Raw genomic sequence first — 27947 nt, 5'->3', positions numbered from 1 at the left:
CACTACCAGCATGTTTCCAGCTCTCACATTCAGAGTAGGAGAGCCAGGACTAAAACATCTGCTGGGCCTAACAAGGTCCATGTCACATCTCTGTGATAACACATTGCTCATGTCTATCACGTAACACAGGCAGAACATATTCTCCTGGTTGTAGCCCCTTAGATTCCTCGGTCTAAGCAAGAAATTGGCAGCCTGCCAGGCTTCCTATGGACCATTCTGGGGTGGGACCACCAGGTAAATCTCCCCGAGTCAGGTCATGATATCCTAAAGAGAGACACTGCCCTGCTTCCCCATGGATAAATGGGATGATGAGCAGTGCAGCAGGAGCAGGAAGCTCTGCTAAGTTTCCACCACTGCCATGCATTTTCTCTTCACTAAACATCGATTTACTTGCAGGAAGAAAGGCTCCCCTAATAGAACCTGTTCTTTTTATTGCAACCAAGAGGGAAATGGCGAAAAAATAGCTTGAAACTATACCAGTTTCAAGCTATTATTAACTAGCAGGCATACACTGACAGTAGGAGAGATGCGGTGGCAAGAGGACTTTCAATAGCCAAAGAGCCCTTTCATCATCTGACCAGCTTCATCTATTGTATTCAAATAAATGTTAAAATACAGAGAAATCACACATATCTAGAGCCTTTACAAGGAGTATCCAGTTGCAGATTTCTTTCTGCACATGACTAAATTTAATGCATCCTTGCCGTATACAAAAAAAAAAAAAAAAAAAAGCCTTGTGAAATGAGAGGTGCTAACATTTTCTAACAAATGCGATGACATTACAGAACAGGATCCTTTTTGTTACTCATGAAAACAACATGCACTTGGTGCAATTGATTTCACACATAAACGGCAACAGTTTCAAAGCCCAATATTGCTTTTTTTGGCCAGTTAGTAGAAACCCATTTCTAAAGCTGATAGCAACTCTGACAATTAATTACAAGCTCAAGATCAAGCATGTCAAATCCTTGTGAAATCCCTAGACATCAATCAGAATGACTCCTGAGGGTGTCCTGGGTTGAAGTATATTCTATCACCATCTTCATGAACTGTTGAAACCAGGTGAGGCAGTGCTCCCTGCCTCCTCCACTCTGGCTTATCTTCTGTTAATGGGCCATCAGCACCTTTGCTACACAGCTCACAGATAACCCCCTCCTGGACTACCTCCTGTTAATGGGCCCATCAGGCCTTATCACATGACTCACCATCCCATTGTGGGATGCTCCGCCCAGAGGGAGAAACCAAGCATTCCAGCCTGGATATAAGCTGAGACTCTGAACACCAGAGGGGCGCTTACCCACTGGATTCCCAGAGGACCCGAGCTACCAGACCTTTCTACAGGATCACTGCTTCAGGAAGACCACCTCATCTGGACTGCTTCCATCACTACGCTCAGGTTGTATTCTGACTCTGTCAGTGGTCTTTTGTATTATTGCATCGATTTTATTTTACTTTCTTTCCTTTTTTCTTTTTTCCTATTAAATTGTATCTCTGACTTGGAGCCTCTCATTTGTTTTGCCTTCAAACTACTACAGAGGGCCTCCATAGAGTTCAGAGCAAGTATTCCCTCTTTTTGCAGATCATCTTTCAGTGCCTCTGAGCTGCACAGATTATCAGCAGGAATATTTTATGGAATAAGATCAAGGTAAATAGGACCAGGAGGTGTACAGTTTCCTGAGTTTAGGTACAACAGACTTGCCACAGGTAAATAACTGCTCACTTAGGCACTTATACATATTACAGCCTGGTGAGGGGTGGGGAAACACTCACAAAGGAGACTAAAACACACTGCAGGGCAAACTGCAATTCCACCAATCCACACCTGCAAAACTCATTTACCACAACCGTGCTCAGTACTCCATAAAGACTCCTAATGAATTTATGCAGCACCAGTACAAGTTGACAAATACATGAAAAACATTTTAAAAAAAATAACTATAATGTCATGATGTTCCTCATGCTGATCTGAGTCAGGGTAAGAGCTGAAGGGCATTTCCTTGTGAGCTGAGAGGCCCACAGAAATAACCCAGCCATGATTGTCCCCAAGGACAACAAATGGGGCAGACCCCACACTTCCAACAGGCTGAGCTAATCAACAGATCTGCACATCTACTGCAGAATCTGCATAAGAAATCGATTGAAGCCATGTGTCGTTATGGATTCATTTTGCCAAAAAATTAACTGTGACGGGTTGGCACGGTAATGACTTGAACTTTTCCACAATACCATGAAGTACTGATGCTTCTGGAACAACAAAGTAGATTCTGATGTACCATTTAGCCTTCCTAGAAAGAAACCACGCCAACAAGATAAGGTAATCTTGAAATTGCCATCTCCAAGCTTCCTAAAACTGGAGAGAAGGTTTGAAATCTATTCGGACTCTGATTAAACTCAGCAATCAACACGGTAAAAAATATATTAAATAGAGCTTTTAAATAGACAAACTGCAACAGTATTTACTTATTTTCTTCTGTTTCTCCTCCCTGGAATCAAGTACTCAGGAAAACTTCTTACTTCTACAACAGCATATTGACTTTTTGACACTATGATCATTAAAGTCAACGTGGAAAATACATGCCCAAATAGAAAATCTAGATGCTGAAAGGAATATCAACCAAGTCAAATCCAACTTTTAAAAACAGAATCCTCAAGAAATGAGTCACCCACCCCCAAAACAAATGCAGCAGGAGAGGCAACTTATTCATCTCACAGAGATCATTCTCCTATCTCTCCATGCTCTGCTCCAAAGTGTGTTCAAATCAAAGGTTCTCATTTTTTTTCCTCTTCCCCTCAAATGTATTTAATTAGGTTTTTTTTTTCTTTGAAGTCAAGGAAAAGAGGCCTATTTATTTCAAGGAATATTTAGCCTGGCTTTTTCCTTCCAGTGTTCTACCTCACTGCATCTTCAAACCCATTGTTCCATAGGGACAGGGAGGCATCCAAATAAAGATTAATAAAAAGGCAATTACTGTGGTATTATTAATTGAAGGAACAGGATCACTTTTTCCAGTGTCAATGAACTTCAATACACTAATAAAATTAACAAATATCAAAGTGGTTTGGGTCTGAAATAGAAACATTTCCATTAAATCTGAGTAGCTTTTCCAAATACTGGGCAAATAGTTTGATACACTTTGAAATACTAAAATATCTCCAGTGCTCCAAGATGAAGCTGAGCAAATTTCACTGTATGAAATGAGAGTAGACATTGTTTGCACCTTCTAAGCATGCATTATATTTTCATCTTGGTGCTTAAAACAAGGCCACTGCAAGGAGAATTTCCACTATCCCAGCTGTCAGTAACTGGTTTTGTGACTTACCTGCTGGGGAATTACTCACTTCCCATTGCAAATCTGAAATCACTGTTCATTTGGACAGACTGCTCCTGACTGCACCCTGATGATGTGTCCTCAGTCCAGCTCATGGCACTGGCAAGATAAATGTGTAGAATGAGATTAGGGGCAAAACACTAACAAATTTTGCTTAGATCAATGACATGCACTCACACCCTGTCAGTACTACCTGACATCTTCCTGACAATATTATGAGGCAATTAATGTCTGTACGTCTTGGCTGATGGAGGTGAATTATGGTAAGTTCTAGGAGGCAACTGTCTAAAGCAGGGGAAGCTGATTAATTACCCAGCAATAATTCATTATTGAGACATTTAGGTTGACTTGTGCACCACAAAGTCAGAGAGAGCAGGAAACAATCAAACCTATGAATACTATTCAGACTAAACTCTTTGCAGCTATAGCCATAGAGGCACATATACATAGAAAATAACACCATCTCAGAGAAATAAGGTGCTTGGAAGCAAATCCTCAAACCAAGTGGGCAGTCTCCATCCCATACAACGGATGTATCAGCACATGCAGCAGGAGCGCCTGTGCTGGAATTCTCACTATTTCTCAGGTCTGCCTGTTTCCTGTATCAAACAATGATCACACACCCAGGGGCACAAATGAGGAGCCAGTCTGCAAAGCCTTGGGCTTTGATCTCACACTGCTACACTGAAGCAAATGGACAGGAAAATAGAAGAAGCCTGTAAACACCTCTGCTGATAAAGATCTGTATGTTAATACCATTAACATTGACTACATCGAATTTAAAGCTGATATCTGCCTGCATATCACATACAAGTCTCTTTTCAGGTGTACAAAAAATGTGTCTATTTCACAGCATTTCTTCCTTTACTTCTCCACCTGGATCATACAGAAAATACATTTCTTGGCCACCAGCAAATCATTACCCCTCATGGGGACTGTTCCCTAAAGAGTTTAAGTACCAGAACAATGGACTACTGCACAGCACCAAATTTCAATTGTGACTTAACTATTCCACAAAGGGGATTTACTGTAGTGACACCTCTCAGGAATACACCATTATTTTAAATTTCACTGATATTTTCCACTAACAAAACAGCACTTCTACTTTAGCAGTGATTCGAAGATGGAAACTTTCCATAAAGCCTTTTCTTTCCTCTGGGTGTCAGAGTTGTCCTCAAAGTCCTTCTGTGTTAAAAATTAATTGTCTGGTTTGGTCTAACACACCCAATGTATTAGTTAAGGAGTACATGCAGAGTAATATTTCAGAAAGATTACAACCCTCCTCCCCAGAATCTTGGATGGCAATTTTGGGTTACTCTGAACCTCTCTCCAGCTTTGGCTTCTGAACTTTTCATTAGTTTTCCTCTTTTTGTAACCTGCTGTCCAAATACCAGAACAACCACTTGACCATTTCCATAAGCAAACCATCCTCTGCAAAACTCTTCAGTCAGAATCTTATTATTAAAGCAAGTTTTTCCAAACAGTTTCTGCTGCAGAGTCAAAGGGCCCTCTGCTCAGAATCCTTTTCCTTAAAAGGATGGGGATATGGATGATTTCTGTGCCTTGTAAAGGTCCAGTGCCATTCACCTCTGGATACCAAACTGTTCTTACATCTGACTGGGGATGTAGTCACGGAAGATGAGAGGATTTCTCTCTAGCAATGATATCCTGCCCCTTGGCAGATATCAGGCAGTTCAAATCAAATTTCAGGTTTAGCTCACAACACTCAGGATGCTGACAGATGATGGAAGCACTGTCACAGCAGCTCTAGCTTGACTTTCCGCCTACACTACTGCACATTTTAAATCACTTCCAAACAGGATCACTAGAAATGGGCAGCGATCCTTAAATCATCCATGAAAACACAATGGCATCCAACAGGTGTTTGCTTGAGTTATCCCCCTAAGGGAAGGCAGTACTTAAACAGGCATATAGAGGAAAAAAGGAATAATTCTGTTCCTAAGAGCTGCCTCCTTCCCCTGTCTCCTCATTTCACATCAACATCTAAGAGGTCAACATTCAAGAGCTTTTCTTACAGTCTCTTCTTGAACTCCTCAGACTTGTTCTCATCTCAGTATATCCAGGTAACTCCATTTAGAGTTAGTATATCCAGGTAACTCCATTTAGAGTTACTGGAGATTTGTTCATCACGTTTATTATCTTCCAAGCTACTAGGCAAACCAAGTGGGTTATCCTGTCTTAAAAATTCCAGGTCTGCCTGACCAATATATGATAGACATTCAATTTAGGAAATACTGCCAAAAAGAAGACATTTCCCTGATCTTCTGAGTATAGTGGACACCACATAAAAGTACTAGAGCAGAGCCATGAAAACCAGAGCAAGGGGAACAATGCCTGGCCCAGAATTGTCTCTCTCACACAGAAAAAAAAGTCAGAACAATTAGGAGGAAGTCCAAGATTATTTAGATGATAACCATGTGTCCACCAAAACACTGCACTGGGGAAATGGATGGAGTCTAGAGAATTAGAGCAGCTGCCAACATGAGACTTAAGTTTGTAAACACACTTTTCATTGTAACTCTCCACAAAAAACCTTGGGACCTTTCACTACTCTCCCCAGAGGTTTTGGCCTTGTTATTAGTTTGCTTGGTGCCAGTTTGAGTGCCACTGAACCCACCTTATAATTTATCTTCAGAATATTTAATTAGATGAATTTTGTGCTCTATTAACATGCTTGGGTTTAACTTTTTGCCTTATTTAACATTATAAAGTAGATAAAGGATAGGGCCTATAATTGTTTACATCGCATTAGGCACAATTTCTGCATTCTGTGAATGCTTCCTCATTAGTTTTTCTCTGCTTGCTTAATTTATCCACTCCAAAAGACTGAATTCATTAACTACAATTACCATGGTTATTGTCTTTGGAATATTTTTATGTACTTATAATTAACGTATTTTAAACATACAGTCAAAGGTCATACATTTGAAATCATGTGTAGCCTTCCGTACTGATATCAAGATTTAGTTCAAGAATATGATTGATAATTTAAATATTTTCCTTTCTCAAGTCATGGAGCATAATAGAATAATTATCAAAAAAAATACTGCCATATCATCCTATCATCATGCCTATTCTATTATTCCTGTGGATTATTTGAGTAATCCATAATAATAAAAGTTCTAACGAACAATAATTAAGAGAAAAGATACAGGATAGTTCCTCCCAGTTTTGATACCATGAGCCCTGTAAGGTTAACTCCGAAGGCCTCCAACGGGCGTTCAGAATAATTCATTTTGTGTATGATATTCCTTATTTATAGCCAAAGCAGGGAATATACTTCAGCTTCTAAACATTTACAATCTCTAATCCATTTTTTTTTCAACATGAGTAATTTACATATCCAAGTCCAAACTGAATGAAAACTACGTTTTGATTTACTAAAATCTCATTATTCTTCTAATTGCAATAGGCACGAGATTGTACAGTAGCAAATCCCTCCAATTTCCACTAACTTCACTGAATACCACACCTTAACTTTATACAGGATAAAGATATTTAAGGAATTCTATATTGTTTGACAGTTCTAAGATACAGTTTTGCTTTTGCAAACTGTATTCCAACTGCTGTTTTCAACATCACCTCATGCTACACAAAAATCACAATGCAACCTTTTCATTTCCACTGGATACATGCAATATTATTATTAGTTACTAAAATTAATTGTGGGACACTGTCATGATCTTTAGAAAGGTTAAAAAATCCTTCGTTGCCCTTTAACTGAAGTCGTTTCAAGTGCAAAAACGCCAGAATCAAAGCACAGCAATAGAGAAAAGGAGAGGAAACAGAACTAATCTTATTAAGGAATGAAAAATAGATCCTTTACCATAATGAGAATGGTTCCTACAAATGGTGTTTATTGTGTGCTTAACAAAATAAATATTAATAGAACTTAGCAAAGTAATGCCTTAGATCCAAGCTTATAGCATCATATCCTTTCAATAGTTATGCTTGTTGGTTTTGTCCTTTTCTTCATTCCTGTCATTGATTATCCTTTGACCTAGTCCTCCCTCCACCTCTGACCATCATTCATCACACATGGTCTTATACTGCAAATCATCTACCCAAAAGAGAAACCAGTGCATTCTTCAGCCAGTGATCAAATTCCAAGTACTCAATGAAACAAGTCTAAAATACAAAAGATTTTTCAGTTCATTTTATAACTTGCCTGCTGTCATTACCCCAGCATCCCAGAATTAACATTTTTCATTCCCACTTCTAGATTATTTATTTCCTAATGCCTTCCATTGCTCTCTTAAGACATGTTTTAGATCTGGTTATCCCACAGTTATTCCAAGTATTTTAGCTAGGCACGACATTGAGACTGAGGTTTACCTAAGTCATTAACTGAAAGCCAGGAGAAAAAAACAAAACCAAACAAAATAAAGACCAAAACCAAAAACCAAAAAACCCAACCAAACAAACAAAAAAACCCCCAAAATCAAGACAGCTTTTTTCTGTAACCAACAGCAAAGAAAGAAAAGCGTGTTTGCTTTCCTCACTCCCATCTTTACAGTCTCTCTGGTCTTAGCATCAAAATCAAGTTGTTCCTTTTGCTCTTCCCTTGCTATTTCTTCCCCCACCAAAAATCAAAACCTGATGTCATCTAGATCAACTTCGCAGTGAGAACCACAGTGCTGGGAGAATGGCTACCTGAGCACAGAAACACAGAGCTCAAAGCCTTAAACCTGGGCTAATCCTTCAGGAGAACGGGTCCATTCTCTCAGAGGAAAAATGGCAACCTGAACTGCATTAAAAAATGCAGGTTTTTGATCCCTCTTCAAGTGCACAGCACACAATATTTTGCTCTGCACATAGCTGTTTAAGCAGTCCATCATCAAGGCTTTCTAGCCTTTACTAGAAAGTGTCATTAACACGGGGGTTGGGACATTAAATGTCAGCTTTTACCATTAACTCATTTTAAAGGCATGTTCTCTTTCCATTTAAATCTGCACTGCACCTTCAGTTTGATTTTGGCAAGCAAGACAGAGTCACAAGACAAGAAAGATCAACCCAAAACTTCCAAAAGTGAATGTGACCTCTGAAGATTGCATCCTGTTTTACCAGCTGCTTCATCAACATCTGTGCACCTTGGAGTAGCCTGAGACATAGCAAAGGACACACTTACTGCTAATTTTGATTCTTTTATAGTAAAAATTCTTTAAGAGATTTCAGGGAAGAAAAGAGCAAGTACCAAACAGTCTATAAAGGTTTCACTGGTATTATGATACAGCACATTAATAGCTTTAATGTGAAGAAAAAAAAATTACATGTGGGCTAATAAAAAGCCTTCTTTTAATTCCCTCTGTAACACCTCTCCACGACTTGACCATCTGTACATTGATATATGAGTAAAAACACTCGAATGTGTGGTGCCAAGGGACTTGTAGATTCACAGAAGCTGACTACAACAGCACCACGTTGAGAACACCCCCTGCACAACCTTCAGCTCTGCACAAGAAGCCAAAATTAGCACTTCCCCCCTCAGCTGCTTCAGAGTCGTGCTGACTTCACCAGCCAAAGAGTAATTTCATAAAACATCTGTCTGACCTAAAACAAAACTTGCAAAGAAACAAGGATAGGTTGAAGGTAAGGCAACTTGGGAAGATCTTTCCTCTGTAAAGATGCTACTGCACATCCACTCAGCTCAAAATACACCAACTCTTTAGGCATTTTTCTTTCACTCCTCAGTATTTTACTTGAATAAGCTACATATACTCTTATGAAAATGGTGCAAAGATTATAGATGTGTACAGGATATATATACAACATTGTTTCTAGTACAAAATTCATAGCTTCAGATTTTTTCTAAATTCAAATTCATGGCTTAGAAATTTGCTTTGTAGGGAAACCGTATCACATTCTTCTAGAAATCAAATTTCCTTGGGAAATAAAAGGAGAAAGAACTTGAAAAACTATTTAAGAATATCTTAAGTTGCTCTAAATCAGGAACTATAGTAATTTTTTTGGTCTTGACTCACAGCAAAATGATTTTAACTAGGAAAACAGTCTCTGCAAACTTGAACTGAGCGTTTCACCAATGCAAGTAATGAGAGATGGTTGCTGTGAAGTGAATATTTCACCTCGGGATGTGTTTTGCAATCCAGCAAACCATAAGCTGTCAGGAGCATCTCATCTCAGTGACTTCCCTGAATAGTCCTCACAGGATTTCTGACTCAGTCAGAATATGGTAAGGAGTATGGCCAAGCAGAGAAACCTCTTGATAACGTTTGTTTTTAAAGGAGGGGCAGAGTGGCATTTTTACATCTTTGCACAATAGTCCTATTTTTGCTGGGCCCAAGTTACCCTACATTGCACAGAATTTCTGATGTTAGGGTTGAAATTAGAACGGCAAATCCTAAACACCAAGGATGCAGTGTGTCCTTAAAGAGAAACATCAAAAGCTAGTACACTTTGTGCCAAGTTAAAGGTTTTGAGTACAAAGATGTAACAACAGAAAAGTTCATGCATGCTTATATGAAAAAATATGAAGTGTATCTGCAACCTAGGGCTTGGAAATTATTCATTAAAATAAGAAGGCCCAAGCCCTTAGATACTGTTTTGACTTTCTTCTTATTTTGATCTTAATGTGAAACAATTTACAACATCAAAATGTTGTTATATTTCAGAAGTTTTGTTTTAATTGTAATGCCGAATTATATAATAATTATAATTTGCTTTTCAAATCATCTTTGAGAAGAAAGGAATAATAAAATTATCCTAGTAAAACCACTAGGGGATTATTGTTGCACTGGAATATCAAAGAACTTCGGATGCATTGAAGATTTATTGTCGCACAAAACATCGAAGTGTTAATGATCTTAATCTGAAACTGGGTGTTCTTCCTTTGATTAGGCACTATACATCAGTATGACAGTCTTAATACTTTCTGGTTAGACTGATAAATGCAACAGATTTTGTTACGTTACTCAGTATGCCTGCAAGTTAATATAGAAATAAAACTATTTCCTTATAAATTTTAGATTATGCAGAGGTAAGCACAGTACAGCTGTTGCCTTATTTTGCAGTGCACACTGTATTATGAAATGGATTAAGCAACTTCCCACCCCCCAAACAGGAAAAATTATGGGAGTTTTTCCTCTGAGCTGATGTTCCTCCTAACAAATGCTTCAGTTCAAACTGATCAAGGCATTTAACATTTGAATGAGCTTACTAATTTAAGCAACAGTACTATGCTTACAGCCAGGAGCATACACACCTCACCTAACTGACTGAGCAAGGGGGACCTGCAAGTCCACAATTATTCTGGAATTTTCACTCTGTGGCTTACGAGTACCTCCATCTCATGTTTATTAGCAAGACTCAAACACAGCAAGAACAATCACATATTTCCTAAGATAATGAGCCCTTGTTAATTCTTCATTTATCCTTACTAAGAAAACCTAAGAAACCAAGCTTTATATTGCAAATGGATAACAGAAAAGAGCAAAAATTTTTCCTAAGAGTCATATGGGAATAAAATAACTACATCCATTTCAAATTATTTCATGCATACCAAACCTTGCAAAGCAGGCATGCAAACATTCATGCCTAGGCACAAAGTATTTCTGCTGAGAAATGCAATCTTTCACTTGCACATCGCTGTAAGTTAATATAAATCTTTCAAAAGATTCCTCAGTATTTTTCATTTTTCAAACCCGAATTTAAATAACATCCATCAAGAATTCACATAAGCAGAACAAGCACAGCAACAACAAATGAAAAAACGACTCTCTGAAGCAGACAGTTTAATGCCCAGCACGCAAGACAACACAAACAAAACTAAAAGCAATGGCTCAAAATAGGCACTGTTTTTTCTCTTTTCATCAAAAGCTGATTATAACCCCTCTAAGAAACCAGCATGATCTCCACAGGCTTCACTGTCCTATATGAGGAAGATACAGTGGCATTTATTTGTTGGATTCACACAGTGGGTGTGTGACCCGCTCGAGCAGGGTGTGGAGGGCAGAGCTGGGCACACATACAGCTCCTGCCCAAGGTGCACAACAAACAAACACTGCTGCTGTTGCAGGACCACCTTCCCTACACAATTTTTCCTATAGGTGATCTCATGCCGTGCAATTTGTAACAAGAAACTGAGAGAATCCAGGAATCAGGTGGCTCCAGAGAATGCTCGCTGATTTACAAGGTTAATTTCCCACAGCGGCATCCAGACAGGTTAGTGAACTATGAAGCATTTTCCTTTCAGTAATGGAATGGAATAACATGCTGACAGAACAGACTGAAAATACTTAATTTCTCCCTCTTACATAAGAATATTTAATGTGACTTCTAAATGACCCAGCTGAGAGAGGCATTCTTTCCTTAGATAAAATACATGACAGAGAAGAAAAAAAATATCTTTTGAAACAACTCTCCCTAAATTATATGGGCTTTGCAGGATATTCCATGACCAGAATGAAATCTAAGTAAACAAAGGAGGATGCCAAATTTCAGATTCCTAAGGTTCATGAAGTTGAATTCTACAGCTCATGATGACCACAGTGGTTTCAGAGAGAGGATGACAACGTTTGATGTTGGCCAAGAGTCCACAGGAGATGATGATGCTACTGAGTGATGAACAACACACACCTCTGAGTTTCCCTGTCATTCTGAACAGAATTCCTGACTGTACAATCATGCAGCAGAAAGACAGCCAGGAACCAAAGAAAATTCCCAAACAACCCCACAGAGAAGCCCCCCACCAGCTCTGCACTGCTTTCATCAAGAGGTATCAGACCACAGCTTTTTTAATGACATGCTCTTCACAACAGTACTCCATACATGAAATTTCATGTGAATAGCTGCACTGAACATGCTGGAATTACAGAAGAAATTTCCAGCTGCAGTAGAAAATTAGACATTTGATGGAACTGAGCAACTGAAAGTGTTTGTTATAAATATCTACAAGTATTTTTATAAGAGTCCAGCATCACTCTATCCTGCATCTAAGCAAACAAATATTTAGCATAACCTGCTCAACTCTGCAGCATAACACTAATGACAAGATTTCTTTTAAAGGTAATTTGTATTATTATCACTCTGATAATAACACATTACTGTCATTAACTGCAACTCATGAAAAATAAAAATACACTGCTTAACATGAATATTGCTTTCTGTTGGTTTAAAGGAGGAGGCTGACTGTCATTCTGCTCCAAGAGAAGCATACAAGGCTTGGCATGAAAACCCCTTTGGTTTATATTTTCGAGAAATCACCATTTCCCCCTGGCCTTGGTCAGAACTTCTTTTAGATTCCCTAAATGCCACCAAAAGCAGGAGACATTGGCTCTACAGTTGGCCTGTTCAGGAAGGTATGAGGGATTTTCCAGATAACACATTCAAATAGTCTCTGGTGAGTACACTAGGATTTATGACAACAATTAATACAAACTGAATCAAAAAGGAAGATAAAATGTTTTAAGTTTAGATATTATTGCAAATTCTGGTTTTTAAGATCAGAATTTTTCCAAGAATGCTCAGTCATTCTCCTGCAGCAACAGTCTTTTGAGCTGTCAGTGTGAATTGTCCACGGTTCATCCTGAAATTAAAGAAAATCCCTGGCAGCAAAAGTGAAGAGTCAGCCAAAACCTATCCATTTCACTCACTGCCAACTTGCTCTCAATCTCTCCATTACTCTCTGGAAGCTCCTCTACCAACTTTCCTTTCTTTTCCTATGTTAAGGGACAGAGGGATGGCTCTTCATACTTTTGGAGCATCTTCAGAGAAAATTTTAATAGAAGTACCCGTGTTTTATTATTTCCTCAATCTCATATTACATAAAACTATCTAAAACAGCCTCTCCTTTGGAATAAATTTGATGCCACCACTGATACGCCCATTGCACTTTACTACTATCTGAATAGGACCGAATGTTAAGTGATCTTGTTTTATTGTTCTAATATAATACCGAGAAGAAAGAAAAGTCAGTTAAAAAGCTTATTGCTGAAAAATGAATTTCTTATGAATTCTCTCTAAGTGAATAGAGAGACAGATTGCAGCTTCCTTATGAAGGAGGTTACTGGGGAACTGGCTTCTCTAATTCACACTCTCAAATAAATCCATTCTGACAAATGCTTTAAAACACATGTGAAAACCTTCTTTTAGTGTTAAAAGAAATAAAAAATACATTAGGAGAAAGGAAATTTCCCTACATGAAGACTCCACACAGTACTTCAAGAGACACTTCAAGTGCAGCCATATGCCTATGAAAACTGGATTTACACAATCTCCTGTCACTAGAATTCGTTTATTGACAGCACAAAGTACCCAGTAACTGCAGGGTCATCTTGCACTAGCATGCAGCTTCCCTCCCGCCTACAGAAAAGGTGTTTGTTTGCTGCTATTTCAGGAGTCCTGTTCACCCTGACCTACAGCGCCCTGTTTTTTATGGTAGATACAAAGCATACTGGAAGATGGAGGAAATCGAGTCCCCTCTACCAACAAGTAGACTAAAACCAAGCTTAACTCTGCCAGCTTTTCTGTTGGTAATTACACCAGGTTACAAAATTGCTGTTACAAAAAACATGATCAAACTTCAAGGAATCACACCAAAGATCTGAGGGATTCTAAAGTAAAGTTAAACAAATGTTTTCAGCCCACTACACAGACACTCATTTCTAATACAGTAAAAATACAGGACTGATGTGAATATTTTAAGAAATCATGGACTAAGCCAGCCTGAACTCTAATACAGGTAGAATCACCATTTTTTTCAGGACAATAAAGCTTGGAACTTGCATACACAACAAAATCCTTCTCCGCACGATTTACTGGCAGAAATCATCCACAAAGTTGGCCAAAAGAAAATTTTGAACCCTTTCACCTTACATATGCAGTACAAAACATTACCTGCTGCACTACAGAGAAGCAAGTCTTTTAAGAGAGTCACCTGTACCATGCAAAGTCACAGTAAAATATGACACATTTTTTCCAACTCAGTATTTATGCAGAGGGCAGAGTGTACAGGGAAGGGGAGAAAAGAATCATTATTTAATTGCAAAGCATTGCTAGAAGAAAAGCAGGTTAAGGCAGCAAAAAAGCCAAATGCCAGTAACTTTAGCTGAACAATAGTAACTAGAGACAATTGCCACAACAATTCCACATGGCTAGAATTAAGATTTGTGACAGCTCAGAGCTAAAGGAGGCACAACTTATGACTAGTTTCTTGCTATGATTAGAACAACTGCAAAAACAGAACCAGAGACACAGATTCTTGTAATGAAGACACTGAGAAACTACACTGATAATAAATCAGAGTTCCTCCCTGCAGTTATCAAATGGGATATCACTTCAGAAGCCTGATAACCTACACAACACAGTCTGGCTGCCAGGCTCACAAGAGATGATGCGAGCTTTGGGCTAGAAAATAAATATCCATTACCATGACCTTTCTACTGCACGTTACTAAGACTTGCTCCTATCTGGAATCCAAATATCTTCCAGATAAGTAACTTGCACTTTCATTGTAAGGTCCACAACTACCTGGAAAACCATTTACTGCATCTCTAGCGTAAATGTTATCTTTCTCACAACTGAAAGTTAATTACAAATTATGGATTCAGCCCAGAATGATTCACATTTCCCCTGGGGGTTAAGGAACAGAACCAGATCATTGCACACAATCACAGCCATAATGCAAAATAAATCTGTAAGTCTCTTAAACAATTGTTGCTTAAAACTCTTTAAATGAGTCTGTTCTGTGGCTCAGAAATTAAGAGGAAAATGACAAATGCAATCACTTGCAGTGCATCCGAGCCCTGAATGACCTCATGACACAAGTCAAGCCTGTCTAGGCCCAACACCATCTTCCGAGAACATTTAATTAAAGCTGAAAGAACACTTATTTCTACCTACAAGAACCCTAAAGAAATCATTTCAGGAAAAAAGCTGTCATTAGTACCAGAACATGTCTCAAATACCTGCTATGTCATTTAGAAACTGCATTGCACCATGACAGCAACTTATTTCTAGAACACTCTTTTTGACAGATACAATGCTATTGCACTAAAAATAACGTGGGTCAAACAATGAGGAAAGGAGGATATTCTAACACAGACATGGCTTACTGCATTTGTACAATGTTTCAGCAACATCTAGAAAGAAAAAAAACCTTGTTTTAAGGCCTGACTGCAAGTTAAAAGTTTTGCATTCTGGTTGGGTCACAGGGTACGAGTAACTCACCCACCATCACAGGCCTGGTGACAGAAGGGCTTTCCTGGTGGCAGAAGGGCTTCCCTGGCGCAGCTGATCCTCCAGAGCCTCCTGAGGCCTCCCCCTGCCCTCAGGCACGAGGCTGCTCTGCCCAGGGCCGTGCCCAGCACTGCACACTGACCCCAAACACACCAGGAGCCCACTGGGGCCACAGCAACCGCCTGGCGCCCCCAACACTCCATGGACAGCAGCCCATTATGACCACAGCAACAGCCTGGCACCCAAACATTCCCACCACTGCTGTCTCCTGGGAAACAGATGCAGAACCCAGGAATATGATTACCCCTATTAGCAGTACCACGACACAGGCTACCATTGCTACCAGTGATAAAAATTCAACCAAAATCCCATCCATTTCATTCTGCTGCCAACCCTCTCTGATTTAGCTAAGAGAATCATCTACATTTCCTCCAAAGATCTGATCTACTTCATAAACCATTTATTTCCAATTTCAATCCAAACAACTTGCATATAAATATTTTACCATTTCCCTAAATAATATCCACATTTACCTGGAAACCATTTACTGCATCTCTACTATAAATATTACGTTATTCAACTTCATTACAAATTTATCTCAAATTTAGAGTCCAATTTAGGTCAAGGTTTTCAGCCTTCCTAAAGTACAGTTCCATTTTTAACCTGTATTTCCATCTTCTATCAATACATAGTAAAAGCAAGTACACAATGCATTCAGTTCCCCTTAATTTTTTAAGCCAAAACTAAAAATAAGAACAAACCCAAACTTCAACCTGGTCACTGTCACAGATATGCTCTCAGACATACTTTCTCCATTTTTGGACCATTACCTCACTCTTCCTGATACTCTTCATATTGTTTTCAAAATCTTTGCACAGTGATTTGACCATTTAACTGAGACTTCAGCAGCACAGGAACCAGCTTTAGGCAACCCCTGGACAAAGAAGGTAATACTCATAAGCCTATTAAACCCGCCCATTTTTCCTAGAGTTCAAAAGCTCAGACTGTGGGGGGTTCTGCAACAAACGCAACCTGCACGCCCAGAACCTGACGGGCACGTTCAGTTCGAGTCGCCTGTGAGGACACCCACGGCCCTTTCTCCTTCATGAGGGAAGCACCGCACTAGAGGAGTAGAGGAGCGCCCCTCTCCATGACGCCCTTCCCGCCAGCGAACACCGCACGCCCTCATGCGACATCACACGGCTCGCCCCACCAGTCAGCACCCAGAAACACGGAAGCAGAGGATTGCTTTCTTCCAAAGTGATTTCTCATTTCCCGGGCTAGGAGACACACTTGTGCTGCTGTGGTAGCTTCTCTGCTTCTGCAGAGCACAGACAGCACACGCGGCTGCCGCGCCAAGCCACAAGAAAGAGCCGGCAAGAGCACTAGATCTGACGAAAAAGAGATTTCTCGCTTCCCGGGCTAGGAGATGCACTTGCGCTGCTGCAGGAGCTTCTCTGGTTGCAATATAAAGGAGAAAAGAACCTACACAGAAAAATGCAGTGTTTGATTTCATAATGTATGTCCTGAAGTCTCCACTGTGATCCAATCCCAAAACATTCCTGCAGTGTCAAGTCAACAGCTGGAGAGCAATTGTTTGGGTTTTGGGTTTTTTTATTAGATTTAAGAGGGAAAATTTAAGGGAGATGCTCGATAAGCTTCTAAGACTCCAAACCACCCAAAGAAGGTAATAAGAACACGGCAAAAAACTGTCTGTTTTTCACTAAACAGGATTAAACTACTATGGGAGACTTTTTTAGGCAAGTCACTATTAGGCAGAGCGGCAGTACCATAAATTAACAGCCCTGTTGTACAATTCACTTTTGGAAGAAATTCCAGTTCTGAGCTAATTGAGTCAGTTGGAAGTCATCAAAAACTGTGGATTGCTGCAGAGGAGAAGAGTTTTTCCTACCCCTTACCTAGTACCAAGGAAAGTAAGGTCTCCCCAACAAGATATTCAGAGATTACTGCTGTGAAATGAGTCTTCTTTGCAAGGAAGGAAGCTGCTGTTAGAGCTCCTAGGGTCATTCTAAAAACCTCAGACAAAAAACTCACAGTCAATTCTAAAGAAGCCACCAGTAGAAATACCAAACTCATTTGAAGCATCATGCAGTGCCTGGGTAAGTAGGAAAGAAAAATGGAGAAAGAGTAAATTATTACCCGTTGAAAACTAGACCAAGCAAGATGCACAAGTTGACCACACCTAAAAAAGGCACTGCTTCTAAATGGGGACAGATCTTAAAACAATAATCCTGAGTTTATGCACCTGAGAATTCCAAGATTTGAAGAACCGACTAAAGAAAACCAAACAAACAGCAATAACAACAAAAAGAAACAAGGATTAAAAACTTGCCTGTCAATAGAAATACCTGTTTTATAGGAGTTTTTAGGTTTGGTTTCAAAGATTTGACTTACTCCCAAATGAAGAGTCCACAGCAGCCTTCATCCAGAAAGAATCTCCAGGACTAGCCTTGCAAACATTTAACCAGAAGCAGGCTTCTGAAAGCCCAGCTACAGTAGCTCAAAACAGCAGCTAATTCACTCTAACCATTACCTTTTCCATCTTCCTGTACACAGATACAACATAAAGGCACAGCCTAAAGCCTTTTACTGCATCTTCCCCTTGCCAAAAGTTTCGGCTGCCCCAGCTTAGGACAAATTGAGAAAGAGACAAGAGAAAGCAGCTAAATCCTAAGGAAAGTGCACAGCCCTTCCCTGCTCTTAAACTCAGGCTCTTGATTGGCTTTAGCTGTAGACAAAGTCAAAATATGCCTTAAGTGCCTTAAGCAAAGAAGAGACTCTATTGGTTGACAGAAAAGCCCTCAAGTCCAGTTCAAAGTTCAGTAGCATTGCCTTTTAGAAAGTTAACTAATTCCTAGACATAATATAAACATAACAGAGCATTGCTAACATTGCTAGACACAATAGGTAGGCTGTAGGCCTAGGCCTCCTGTAAGAAATAACCCCATTGTCACACAACTGTCTTACACCAGGATAGGTGCAAAAAGACAGGAATTCACTTTCCTATTTATCTTCCAGATTATGTCTGTCCTGATTAACTGTTAGAAACATATAGAAAGAGGTGCAAGTACAAAACCTAGAATATTAGATGTATTTATACAGACTTCCACTGTCATTTCCAGAAACACCTTCTCTCAAGAACTTCACTCTCTTTTCCAATTTCTAGAATAAAAGAGACAGTATTCCTAGGACACTAATTAATTTTCAGCTGAATCTGATTAGTGCAGCTGCTGGACTGCAGAGCCTTGTCTTGCACAAGTTACAACTGAAAGCACAAAATACTGGATGGGAGAATAAAATGCCTCCTTTGGTTTTTCCTCCATTCAAAGGTATGGATGTGTCACCCAGAACACTTTGCCACTAGCTCACCTCTACTAACGTCTTGATACAGATCTACAACAATTTCTGCAGGCCAATGATACGTGAGCTAATTTATAAATAATGAATCAAATTAAAATACATTCAGGTAATAAACGTGCACATTTACATAGAAAACATTTGCTGAAAAACACTAAACACTAGCAACAAAATTGTATTTTCTCATTTTTTGACAGTATCTGGATCAAAGAAAATACACACCATGACTAAGCTCTTGAGTTTGAAGGCTAAAATGGATTTGACAGTAAGGGCCCATGACACCTGGCACTTGTTTAGTCTTGAAATCTCTAACCAGATGCAATCTCTGTTGGCTAACTTCTTCACTATTAGAAATTAGCAGAACTCCTGCACTGCCACAGTGACTGCAACATGTTCATGGTTTGTTGGGACCTAAAATCTCTCCACTTTTTTTTTCCTTCTCATTATATTCATGGCTTTTCCTCCCCAAATCTTCAATTTTTTCCCCCTCATTAGAAGAAAATTCCTTCTGTCCTAAAATCTGGGGGATGTTTTGAATGGTTAGATTCCAAGGGGGGGTGGAAATTTCTCTCCTACCAAAATTCAGAAAATAGTTTTCTGATTCTTTTGCACTGCCCGTAACTTCACTGTTATTGATTAGTCAGAATCCTCACAGCAAAGGTTAATTTAACAAGGATGCAGAGAGCAGAACTGCATTTTCACTGCCTAGACTAGAAAAGAACTGAATTTTCCTGGGTATCACAATTGGATACCGCTGACAGAGGCTGCCTTAAACTGGCTTTATTATCAAAACAGAAAGAGGGAGAATGACAGCAGGAAAACGGGAGAAAAATCAGAACATGCTGAACTCAATGGAAACAGAGAGTGCAGTTAAGATCAGCTCCCTGGCTAGAGGTACTGAGGGACAGATGTCTGTATTTGGCTGATCAGAATGAAAGAAATCAGCATAAGGGGCAAAATGTCTAAAAGTGGAATGGATGTAAGAGCAGAATTCTTTGCATTACAGGCATCCATTGAAGGCTTTGAAGGCACTCTTTCTTTCTATCATTACTTCACCTTATAATCTCAGCTGATATAAAGCAAAGTGCTATAATTAAAAATGAATTCATTTATTCTGAACACATTCCTTCCTTCATCTTTGTCTTTAACTTTGCTCTTAAAAGCTTTAACACATTTTTTTCATTTGACATTAAGCTTCCATTTCTTCCCTCCAGAGTTATGGCACTTCCCCATGTGATGCAGAGGTATGTTCAAGTCAGTGCACGTTCTGAGACTGCAAATCACAGAATGCAATGCTCTGAGCAATGCTTTCCCTGAGACTTTGCTCTTGCATGTGCACCAGAAAGCTTCCAGGGGCCATTTTTGCCATTGAATACCAAAAAAGGTTACTACTATGATAGGGGGGAAAAAAAAGTCAATTATTACCCAACAGACAACATCAAATGCACAACACAGCATCACATCATGGAATGATGATCACAACTTGTGTGGGACAACTGTCAAAGCAAAGACTTGACCGAAAAATTCAGTACAGTTCGTACTGAATTTCAAACTTCAAGGAATATTTTGTTCTTTAAAAGACACATTAAAAAGGAAAGAATTCGGTAGCTACAAAGACAAAATTATAGAATTGTCACTGAATAATGACTTTCCTTGGGTATTTTCTTCTAGCTTTTAGATTTTTATCTTTTTTAAGAAATAGATTGAAATAAAATTTAAAACCTCCTCAAATACCGCTGAAATCCAGTACCTAAATATTTAGATATACCTGTGCCGTTCCACATAAAAAGTTGTTCAAATTCACTTGCTACTATAATTGAGTTACATCATGCTTCATCAAATGTTGCAGTCGCTTCAAAAACTTTTTTATTTCATTTTAGAAGCATTGAAACAGAATCCCTGTTGTACAAAAATTTGGGGTTCACTTTCATGCAGAGGATCCAATACGAAGATGGAAAAGTAGAAAATTAGCATATTAAATCAACTACTTTGCAGAGTGATTGCACAATGCACTAGAGGATCAAGTTCCTTTCAACAATTCATTTTCAATTTTGTGACAAATCATGATATACAATTCCTTTTCTATCACGTTTTGATTTCAATCTACCTACATGCACGGAGAAATATTCTTGCTAGGAGTATGTAGGAACAAGGTTTAGATCTTCATATCAGTATAGGAATAATTTGATGCCTGCCTTCACTAGAGGAGAAAATGCCTATGTTTGCGATAGTGATGGCAAACAATGTGCTTTTGTGGAAAATTCTTGCCATCTGGAAAGGTGTTAAATGAACACTTTGTTAGGTTATTGGTTTGTTTTGCTGATAGCCAGAGCACTTCTTTTCTATCTTTGGCATTTATTGTTCTTTGCAAATTGCTTTCCTCAGCCGCTATAGCAATACAATTTAACACTACTTCAAGCATATCCTCACTTGAGACTGGAAAACACTGACAAAGAAATGCATCAATTAATCATCACAAATTTACTCAAAGTCATTAGGATGGAACTTACTCTCCTATATCAGGGTTCAGTTGTCTGCTAGGAATACAGCAAGTAAAATTTAGCACAAACAACTTTAAATGTTTATCTTTTGCTCAATAACCATCTTCAGGCCAGATGACACACTGTAAACATGCTAAGTCGGCCATTGCATTGACTACAAAAAAGAAGAATTAGATACACTTCTACAGATTTGACCTGTATTTGCACACACTAGTCAATGTTTTCTACTGAAAAGAAGAAACTCTAGGGGGAAAAGACCTATTAAGGTAAAATTAATAACTTAGATAAAAACCAAGTTAGGATAGATGGGACACATACCAAAGTTTTTCACATGGGCAGATCTATTACTCAGCACTTCAGACCTGAATGTGAGCTTTGACCCAGCACAGCTTGGAAGAACACCACGCCAAAATTGAGATCTCAAGCCGAAGAACAACCAGATAGATTTTCGTTCTTTATTTTCTGTACAGAGGGCAGAAAGTATGCTGCTTTACCATTTTCCCTCATGGAGAAGCACGGTTATTTAGCTCTTTGCACAGTGATACAACTTCAACAGCCACACCTTACCCAGGCACTTAATTTTAAGGACACCATTTATCTAATTGGAACCAAACAAATATCAGCACATTTCAGCTTCAATGGTTACATAAATCCTTTGTTACAAGCTGAGAGTTTCTGCAATGAAGTGGACAAGCAAGAAAGGAATAATGAATGGAAGTTTACAACTATTCCTCTGCAGATTTAGTCCAACAGAAGTTGCAAGAGCTGGATTTAGTTTTCCACCCCACCCGTCACATTTTTCACTCAATTATGCAAGGAATTCTCACGTCTTGAATCTTAGTGTAATAAATCAGATTTGCAGTTTGATTCCAGTAAGTGGTTTCAAATAGAATAAATTCTATCACAATTAACAGAATTCATGGAATTCGGTGTGTATTCCATCTAAATTTATCTGTCTGTGCATAGGTATTCTCATCTCAAGGGATTCACAAGAACATCAGACTCATGCTTCACATACAATTCTTTGTTTTATTGTTGCACTAAAAACACGTGCCATTTAGAGTTGCAGCTTCTGTACATTCAGGATTTAGAATAGATGATGTTCTCCTTCAATGACAAGTAATCTTTTTCTAGTCCTGTTTCCTACTCTAAAGTGAAAAAGCTCTAAAATACAGTTGGACCAATAAAACCCAATGATACAATACCTACTGCATGTTTCCAGCTGGAGTAGTATATGCAATTATCAGGAGTAAAAATATCTAGAATTCAACTATGTAATATTCTTATATGTATATCAGTATATAAATACAAGGTGTCTTACATATCTCTTTAAAATAAGACTAAAATTGTTGCATGTTCTAAAAAAATACTTCCAGACAGCCAAAATTTAAAAAGTTTTACAATTAAAAATGGGGTTTTATGAAATTATTTTACATCCTTTTTAATTATAGTCTGAAATGGTATAGCATTTACTTTGAGAAGAAGAACAATCTGCAAAGTAGCTAAAGTAATTTTTTATCTGTCACTAAATAGAAGATGAACCATTCCAATCTCCCTGGAAAAAAAGCATACCTTCTGGCAAAGTTCTCACTCTGCTCTATTCCTCTTTGTGCTGTGAAATACATGAGGAAGTAGAACAGGACAAGAAATTAAAAAACAAACCACACTACTTTGTATTTTCAATTTCTTGCTCACTCTTGTATCTGTATAATCCATACCGTGATTTTATCAAAAACCTAAACTCAAAATACTTGTAACAAAGATGAAGCAAAAAAAAAAAATCATCAACTACTTCCCTGAAATAAATTCTGAAATAGTTTGGGAGAGATTAATAGTTCTTAAAAAAACCATATTCACTAGCATGACTTTGAGGAGCTAAATAACAGGCCTATAAACAGTCTGCAATTTTTCAATACAAAATATCGTTATATCTTTCAAAAAAAATCTAATGTGCCAAGTCTTATTAGTATTAGAAACATATTGCTCATAAAATAAGAATTGCTCTTTTGATTATGAATTTTTTGGCACCAAGATAATAAACACTGATTAACCAATTCTACCTGAGATATTCGATTTTTTTCCCCTAAAGCAATTTCTCGCTTCCCAGGCTAGGAGACCCTCTTGCAATGCTGCAGTAGCTTCTCTGGTTGCGCAGAGCCCAGAAAGCACACGGGGCTGCTGTTCCAAGCAAAGCTACAAGAAACAGCCTCAGAGAGCACAGGATCTGCCGAAAAAGCGAATTCTTGCTTCCTGGACGAGGAGATGCAGTTGCCATGCTGCGGTAGCTTCCCTGCTTGTGGAGAGCCCAAAAACCGCGCGGGGCTCCTGGTCCAAGCAAAGCTACAGAAAGAACCTCCGAGAGCACTGAGATCCACCTAAAGCAGTTTCTTGCTTCCAGGCTAGGAGACTGTCTTGGTTTTGATAGACAGGTATTTGCCAGGGAAGATTGGAGTCTCTCTTAGAATGTGGAGATTCAATCCAACGTGGAATATGATGAAATACATTACAAAGACAAGAACCTTACACACGTTTATAGCAGCACATCAGCTACAGAGCACTACAAACATTTTGAAGGAAAGGAACTAAGGTCTCCCAGTGGCAGCAAGCACCATTTGTTTCCTTTACAACAGAAGGTGCTTCTAAACCAGGACTACAACAAAAACCCCACACATTCAAGGACCTTCCCGAGCTCTGTTCATTTGCCCAAGCAAGCATGAGTTAGAATCGTGCAACTCCCTAATGCCCTATTATCAAGGGTCAGCAAGGGAGAAGAACCCAGTTCAGGCTCCCCCAGCCCATCTCCAGGTTTCTCTATAAGCCCTCCAAGGGGCTACCTGCTCCCACTGCAGAACAGAACCAGCACCCAGCCAGCAGCTCCTCAGTCCTGGCAGGTCAGCGGCACTTCCAGGAGCACACCAGGCTGGCAGCAAACTGCCCAAAGGGCACTCAGCCCTAGACCCTTCAAACCCTCCAAAGTAGCTTGGCCAGGGGGCAGGGTCAGCACCAAAGACACAGACACCAACCTCAGGAGCTCAGGGTCTTTGGAGACAGCTCAGAGCAGCCAAGAACCTCCCAAGGAGAAGCTCAGCAATGCTCCCCAGCACTGCTACCCAAGGTGACCTACAGGGACTGAGATCCAGCACCAGGGACCCTGAGCCTTACCCCCAGCAGCTGGGAATCCCCTGTCACAACCCAGCCCTGGAGAGCCCCCACAGAACTGGCAATTCCCGCGGGTGCGTCCGCCCGCAGGCCAAGAGGCTCCGGCTGTGCCGGGACAGGGCCCAGGTCGGGCAAATGCTGCAATAAACAGGCGCACACAACTCCCACGGTGGGAACAGCTGGGCTCAGCCTCCTCCTGCGTCGCCCCAAAGCCTGGCCAGGGCTTCAGGAGCAATGCAGGAGCTGCCTTTGGCCCCGCTCCTCCCAACAAGGCCACAGGACTCATCTCAGGGCCCTGTCCGGCCTCTGAACACAGAAAGGTCAAGCCATGTTTCACTAATGAGCACGGACCTAGCCCAGAACACTAACGATCCTGGCTACCGCACTACCGACAGGATACAAACACAACATCTGAGTTGAAGGCTCACCCAGAGGTCAGCTTTGCCTCAAGACTCTGCTTCAGGCCTCAGGCCTTCAGGAAGTCCCAAGCTGCTTGAACCTCTGCGCAAAGCCTGCTCCCATCTCCTGTGGAACCTCACAGATCAGGCAGCACTTCCTCGGCCCACTCCTGAGGCTATTTAGCCTGCCAGCAAAGAGCAGGGGCTGACCTGGGAATGACAGAAGGCAGGGAGGGGAAAGGACCCTTTTGCTTCCATCCAGAAAGCCAAAGGCCGTCAAAAAACCCTCTGGTGAACACCTGAGCAGCACCAGGAGATGAAAGGCCTGGCACTCCTGACTCCCAGAGCTCCCAGGCCTGCCTTGCCCCTTACCTTCAGCCCCCGTCTTGGACAGCAAGGCAATCCCAGGGACAGAAATCCAGGCTCCTGCTGCTCCTGGACGGAGGCACCCAACAGCTCTGTGCTGGCTCAACATGGCAGCAAAATCAGGATGCTGCTCTTCCTTGGGCAAAACTCCAGCCACTAAAAAGCTGGAACGCAGGATAACCCTGCCTCTCCACCGGGGCACTTGGATCCAGCCCTACTGACACATGGACATTTGAGACAGGAATCCATAACCCTCCGTGAAATCACAGCACAGCCTCCAGGTGTTTTCCTGTTTGTGTCCTCACTTACCTGGCATAGGCTTCTTCCAAGGCTTTGCAGACACTTTGCCTCTAGCCAAAAAGATTAACATCGCCTTCTTTCCAGCTTTCAAGAAGTCACAGCAAGTCATCCTGGTCCAATGTTCCACATCAGATTCTCCCATAAGAAGATAGATATTTTTCCATTCAGATCCTTTCTCAAGCTATCAAGAAAACCAGGACCCCACATGCACTCCCAGAAATTCTCTCAGCACCATTTGCTGCTTCTCTCTCTGCCAGGGCACCAACAAGTCCTGGGTTGCTTCTTGTTCCATGCTGGCCAGTGACCTTGAGCGATAAAAGAAGGCACCAGTATTGCTGCTAATTTTACAGCCACAGGCTTTCAGCTTCGCACAGGTTAAAAGCAGAAGCAGACACTCCTCCCCCTGCTGGAGCTGATGGGTCCATTCCCCGCTCTGCTCTCACAAACCCTTCAGTCCCGCTGCCAAACCCAGCACTGCTGCAGATCTGCAACACAACAGCACTTTATCCACGGGGGGCTGCCCCAAACACACATTTCCCATCACGGGTCCAGAGCAGCCCCAGCGCTTATTTTACATCTCCCCAAGCACGGCCAAGGTCCCCCCCAGGTGCACAGGAACATCAAATCCTCACGGTGTACCAAGAGCACCAACAGGTTCAACCCATTCAGGCAACAACTGCTCCAGTTCACTGCCGGGCACTGGCACTGCTCGGTGTGGGAGGATCCACTGAGCTCCTGGGTATACTGAAGGACAAAACATTTCCCATCATGTATCCAGACCAGTTTATTCACGGGGCTGCTCCAAACACACATTTCCCATCAAGTAACCGGAGTAATCCAAGTGCTGATTCTACCTCTCCCCAAGCGCGCCTAAAACCCCATGCACACAGGAACACCACATTCCCACAGGGTGGCAAAAGAAACTGGAATAGACTTCATCCATTATTCCTCAGACAATTAATCCAATTAACCACCGTGCACTTGCAGTGCTTGGTTTGAAGGGTCAATACACCTTCTGTACATGCTGAGCTACAGAGCATAAACACAAAAATGAATCTTGCTCTGTAAATAAAACCAAACAGAAAGAATAACCATAAGAAAATTCCATAGACAAGGAAACTCTTGCATGCCTTTAAGCATATCTCCTGAGAACTCAAATAGCCATTTACAACAGGAAGTATTCCCAAGCCAGACAAAAGCCCCGAACACTGGACCTAGTACACAAAGTTTCCAGTACAAAACCTTCATGCTTCATGACAAAGCTAAGACAAGGAAAAAAGCTCCTCCAGACAAAACAAGTTAAACACTCTCTACCCCCACGATAAAAGTCCCCAAAACATACCCCCAAACCAAAAGCAAACAAAGCAACCCAAACAAACCCCAGCTGCCCTGAGTGCCATTTATCATTCAGCCCCTTCCCAGACTGGGGACACCTAAGGGAGGTCTCACACACCTTTTCCAACTCTTCTGCCCCTGCTTCCCTGCCCCTCAGGCACCACTGCCCTGCCCAGGGCTGAGGCAACCTAAATATTATGGAACAAAAAACTTAAACTAGCAGAAATAACTCACACTACTCAAAAGCTGTCTCTGCTTCCAATAAGTAGCCCTTTGAAACATGATAGCACTTTCCACAGAAATTCTATAATTGAAGTCACTCCATAAACCAGCCAAGAAAGCAAACCTCACAAGGTTGTTTCTTCCTACCATGTTCTTCCTAGTGAAAGGCTAATTAAAACCTTCACTACCAGACACCAGCCAGGCCCACATGTCACGGGAGATTAAAGGGGGGAAAAAAAGACAGGAAAACTTTGGTACCTTCCCTAAACAACACACCCCAAGAGTACACGTCCTCCCCCCCCCCCCCCCCCCAACACCTGCAAACACATCAAGGCTTAGCATAGCTTTGATTTATAGGAGAACTTACCAAGAAAATTCTATAGCACAGCACAAAACTCCCCACATTCCCTCTACCTCAACCATAGGAAAGCTCAAGCAAGAGAAAACACTGAGACAGAATGCACAAAAAAATCCCTGATTTAGCACCAAAAAAGGCCAAAAACAAGCTAAATTAAAACAACGTCTGCCTCCTAACCACACATAACAGAATATCTTGGAATTCAGAGAGAAACTCTGACAAACACACAGAACAACAGCCCCTCAGCCCTACCTACCATCACCCACTACATAATAAACACAATCCCACACAGCACAGCTTATACAGAAACAAATGAACAAATTCTCACCGCACTAAAACAGCCTGGAGAAACTCCATACCCACACAGACAGACCTCAGCATTCCAGAC

General features: G+C 40.5%; 1 long non-coding RNA gene across 2 annotated transcripts; it reads right to left on the bottom strand.

The window, feature by feature from the left end:
• Window positions 1–1390: 1390 nt before the first annotated feature.
• LOC136306078 (uncharacterized) lies at window positions 1391–27947 on the bottom strand. Of its 2 annotated transcripts, none has more exons than XR_010725498.1 (3): window positions 27888–27947; window positions 3321–3428; window positions 1391–2350 (listed from the first exon to the last, which is right to left on the bottom strand). It is a non-coding gene; the product is annotated as an uncharacterized lncRNA (long non-coding RNA). The 2 variants fall into 2 exon arrangements; XR_010725497.1 differs by having other exon boundaries at window positions 1391–2285.

This window comes from Chamaea fasciata, unplaced genomic scaffold, assembly GCF_029207755.1.
Source record: "Chamaea fasciata isolate MVZ Bird 193981 ecotype frontalis unplaced genomic scaffold, bChaFas1.0.hap1 SCAF_964, whole genome shotgun sequence".
NCBI lineage: Eukaryota > Metazoa > Chordata > Aves > Passeriformes > Sylviidae > Chamaea > Chamaea fasciata.
Note: the sequence above shows the minus strand (reverse complement) of the source record. Positions and strands in the feature narration are given on the sequence as shown.